The following is a 5,314-nucleotide window of genomic DNA, read 5'->3' on the forward strand; positions in this document are numbered from 1 at the left end:
ACCTGATGTGGGTAGAACATCTGGGGATGCTGGCGCTTGGCATTTGCATATAAGTACTCCTCCTCCCAGGTACCTCCTGTTTGACTCCTTTTGGGTGGTTTTTTTTTTTTTTTTTTTTTTTCTGAGACAGGGTTTCTCTGTAGCTTTTTGGTTCCTGTCCTGGAACTAGCACTTGTAGACCAGGCTGGCCTCAAACTCACAGAGATCCGCCTGCCTCTGCCTCTCAAGTGCTGGAATTAAAAAGGCGTGTGCCACCACCACCCGACCTGTTTGACTCCTTTTGAAAATTCATTTTTATTTTTTAATTCTCATTTTACTTTATGCACATCTTTTTGTGCACAATTTGTGTGCAATGCCTGTAGAGGGATCCCTGAAACTGGAGTTACAGATAGGGTGAGCTGCCAGGTAGGTGCTAGGATTGAACTCAGGTTTTCTAGAGGAGCAGCCAGTGCTCTTAGACACTGAGCCACCTCCTCTTCAGTGACTTCTTGAGATGACTTCTGGAGGCAAACACGACCTCCTGCTCTTTGGCCTTGGCCTACAGACTTCATTTCTGCTCGGAGAAGAGACGCTGACCCAGAAGACATCTGATTCCTCCAGCAGTTGTTCTCAAAAACAATACCTTGTCTCTACCATCGGCCCATTGAACACTGTGACGCAGGAGGAAGGGAGGGAGGGGAGGAGTTCTTCCAGGCCAATGTTCACAGAGTCCAGGAAAGTAGTCACCTACTCCAGGGCTGGGGTCATGCGGTCGGAAATGGAGCCTTTGCACCTTGGCTCAGCGTTGTTGTTTCTAGAAGCAAAGTGAATGACAGGGTTTCCTTCCAGGCTTTAGGGGTTCTCACATGGGTGCCATCTAAGCCTAGGATATCAACCCAGAACGCACCCCTCCCTCACACACTCCATACTCGTTACCTGCCTTCGCTGTTCTTTCCCCACCCACCCCTTCTTTCTTTTCAGGGTCTCCCTAGTATCCTGCTCTGGCCCTGAGCTTGAGGTTGTCCTGCCTCAGTTCCCCAGAGTCCTGGAATTACAGATTACCCCATCTCCCACAACCCGCACCTCTGCTGCCACGGTAGACAGGGTAAACCGTTAGGTTGGGAAGGACAGAGGAAAAATCAGAATTACCTTAATTTTACTTGTGGATTTTCCTTTAGTTTCGTCACTTCTGAATTCCTTTAAAAACCATCTTGCGTCATTGGTATTAACATCCTATGCTAGCTCACCCCATGACTATATTTCCAATTTAAATTCTTCGTACCTGCATGGTTCTGGTGCTTTGGGACTTAAAGGACCTGCTTTTAAACATGGAGAAACATTACAAACTCCCCCTGTACTAATTTTGACTTGACAGAAGTCACTTCTGAAGGTCCCTCCCACTTTCCTGTTTTATTTCTTTACGGGGTGCAGAAATACACACAGGTATGGGAGAGCGCACTGGACGGGCACAGAAATGGGAGTACGGAGTCTACAGCCATTCCTAACCCTCATCTGCACGGTAAATAATCTTTGATGAGTCTTTCCTTTCTCTCTTCTCTCTCCCCTTCTTCCCTTCCCCCACCCCTACTCTCAGCCCTACCCCCACACCTACGCTCCCAATTTTGGGGGAGTAGGAGGGTGGAGATGGAGGAAGGGCAGATATAGGAGCAGGGAAGAAGATATCTACATTAAGGGAGCCATTTTAGGGTTGACAAGAGACTTGGCTCTAAAGGGGATCCCAGGTGTCCAAAGGGATGTCCCCAGCTAGGTCCTTGGGCAGCAGAGCAGAGGGTGCCTGAACTGGCCTTGTCCCATAGCCACACTGATGAATATCTTGAATATCACCATAGAATCTTCGTCCAGCTACGGATAGAGATAGAGACAGAGACCCTCATCAGAGCAATGGACTGAGCTCCCAAGGTCCAGTTGAAGAGCAGAAGGAGGGAGAAGATGAGCAAGGAAGTCAGGACTGCGAGGGGTTGGTCCACCCACTGAGGCAGTGTGCCTGTTCTAATGGGAGCTCACCAAATCCAGCTGGACCCGGACTGAATGAGCAGGTGATCAAACCAGACTCTGGATGTGGCTGACAATTGGGACTGACTGAGAAGCCATTGATAAAGGCACTGGGACTTGTTTCTACTGCACGTGCTGGCTTTTTGGGACCCTAGTCTATTTGGATGCAAAGCTTCCTAAGCCTGGATGTAGGGGGGAGGGCCTTAGACTTCCCACAGGGCAGGGTTCCCTGCCCTCTCTAAAGGAGGGAGAGGGAGGGAGGAGGGGGAGTGGAGAAGCGGGAGGGGAATGGGAGGAGGGGAGGAAGTGTAAATTTTTTAAATGGGGAAAAAAAATTAAAAACAAAACAAAATAAAACAAACAAACAAAAAAAACCACGATGAACAAGGGGCCAGCCAGACAAATGAATGAGAAGTTGCTGGCCCTCCTTCTGTCTTGAGTGGATCCGGAGCCCACACGGTGGAAGAAGAGAACGGACTCCCCCCCCCCCCCCTTATTCTCTCTGGTCTTCACATTTGTATCATGGCACTTGGGTACCCCCATACAATAATTAAATTTAATAAACAAAAGGCAAACAATATCACCATGGAAACAGTCTCTGTGCGTCCCTGAGGGCTCATATATGTAAGATACATAAGACAATGCCTTGTAGCATTTCTCTCTGTGACGATCTTTCTGTGGCCCTGGCAAACCTGTAGTCACTCTGAGTGGACGGAAGCTTGGCTCCCCCTCTCCTCACAGTCCAGGATGGCTTGCAGCTCCACCGACAGTCAGGGGTTGAGACCAACCGTGGCTCTAGGCTTATGGTTTTCAGGTAGTGGAGAGGCTGGAATGCATACCCAAAGAGGGCTTTACAGTCCAGGCCTGGAACTAACTGCCTTCACCTAGGTTTGGCTTCTCCTAAGCGAGAGGCTGAGGAGGGCCAGCTAGGGAGGTGTCAGGGAGGGAGAGGCAGGAAGACTTGGTGTCCAGCAGCTGCAGCACACCGGACCAGAGTCCTCCGAGTGGGTGGAGTCAGGGAGAAACCCTGAACTGACCAGGAAAGGGCCGTGGCGTAAGTTTTAGATTACGACAGTGGGTGGACAGCCTTCAAGTCACAACCCAGGGGACACCGCACTTCAGGTCCCTGAAGGTTCCACTCTGACTTCATCTCCTTCCTTTGCCTAGCCTCCTGAACACAGCCCTCCCTACCTTACCAACCATGTCCATTCCTCCGATTCAGCCACCCCTGGTCCCCTTGGGTCTTTGCTCACATGGCCGCCTTTCGACTGTGCGCTCAGCATCTGAGCCCTGTCCTGCTGTCCGTGCCCAGGATGACCGACCTTCTTTAGCGCTTCTCTTAGAACCAGCGCCTGTTCCTCTCACCTCCATCTGACCTTCTTTCTCCTGGGCATCTGATTTGCTTTAATTTTTTAAATTAAAGTTTTAGGATGCTAAGGATTGAACTCAGGGTCTGTTAACGCTGGGCAAGCTCTCTACCATTGAGCTACACCCGCTGAGCCTCCCCCCCCCTCCTGCCCCATTTGTGTGTGCGCATGCGTAAACGCACGTGCGCATGCTTGTGTGGGGACACACAACTGAATGGTGACGTGTACGTGCAAATGGCAGGCTGAGGTTGGTGTCAGGAATCTGTTCTCATTACTCTCTACCTTGTTCATTGAGGCAGGGCCTCTCACCCAAACCCAGAGCTTCCGGCTATGACTAGTTTCGCTAACCACCTACGCTGGGGCTCGCCCATCTCTGCCTTCTCAAGCTAGAATTACAGATGGGCCTCCATGCCCACCTGGTATTTTCGTGAGATCTGAGGATCCAAACTCCAGTTCTCACAGCTGGTTGGCAAGCACTTTAAGCACTGAGCCGTCTCTTTAGGCCTTCTTGGTAACGAAATCCCTCAGGTAATCAATTTAAAAAGAATAAAGATTTATGGCTGGAGAGATGGTGCAGAGGTTAAGAGCACTGACTGCTCTTCCAAAGGTCCTGAGTTCAATTCCCAGCAACCACATGGTGGCTCACAGCCATGTATAATGAGATCTGGTGCCCTCTTCTGGCCTGCAAGCATACATGAACGGAATGTTGTATACATAATAAATAAATGAATCTTTAAAAAAAAAGAATAAAGATTTGTTAGGCTTATAATTGCAGGTCTCACTCCCCATGCAGAGAGCTTGTCTGCCTTCGGGTCTATGGCAAGGCAAATGTCATGGTAGTGAGTATGTGGAAGAGGAGGTCTGGCCACCTGGGAGAGGTTGGGGGCAGGGTCCCAATACCCTCTTCAAGGCCACTCTCCCAAAGTCCTTCCCTCATTCGGCCCCACTTCTCACCAGCCCCAGTACCTGCCAGTAGTGACATAGGCTGGTGACCAAGTTTTCCACACATGGCTTTTGTGAGTCATTTCGGTTCTGAAACTTAACAGATGCTAATGACGTGACAGAGATTTGGGGCTGGCTGACAGAGGACAAGATGTGTGCTATGGTTTGACTGTGTCCCCCCAGAAGGCAGGAGTTACTCCTCAATGCAGTAAGAACTGAACTCTTGGCATTCTCGAGGAAGAGGGTTCATCTAATGGCTACAGCAAGTTCCTTTCCACGGGTCAAATTCAGCCCTCTCCACCCTACTGTAGAAGGGTGCGAAAAGAGCACCAGGGACCTTGGATGTCTGGGTTTGGGAACTGTGAGGAACAAGCTTCTGTACATCGTGAACTACTCCTGCGGCTTGGCACACAGCCCTGCAGCGTGTTCAGAGGGCTGGATTGTCAGCCCAACCCTCAGCCTTGAGTGGTCACCAATGTCCAAGGAGGAAACCAACCCTGCTGAAGATAATGGAGCCTCCAAAAAAACCCCAGTGGTTCAGAAAACTTCTAAGTAGCTGAGAACCTGAGGGTGTCTAAGACAACATCAGCAATGCACCCTGACTGTGGACATCATCAGCAAAGCACCCCAACTGCCTGCCTTCCCGTACGCCCCAGCTCACAAGAGAGCCCTGCCCCGTGCGCCCTCTCTCCTGTGATAGCCATTCCTTTTTATTTACTTATTTTCCTATATACTTATTGACTTGAGATAGGGTTTCTTTTTTAAAAAATATTTATTTATTTATTTATTATGTATACAATATTCTGTCTGTGCATATGCCTGCAGGCCAGAAGAGGGCACCAGACCCCATTACAGATGGTTGTGAGCCACCATGTGGTTGCTGGGAATTGAACTCAGGACCTTTGGAAGAGCAGGCAATGCTCTTAACCTCTGAGCCATCTCTCCAGCCCCGAGATAGGGTTTCATATATCATGGGTGACTTCAAACTTGTATGTAGCCAAAAAGAACTTTGA

This window comes from Microtus ochrogaster, unplaced genomic scaffold (assembly GCF_000317375.1).
Source record: "Microtus ochrogaster isolate Prairie Vole_2 unplaced genomic scaffold, MicOch1.0 UNK120, whole genome shotgun sequence".
NCBI lineage: Eukaryota > Metazoa > Chordata > Mammalia > Rodentia > Cricetidae > Microtus > Microtus ochrogaster.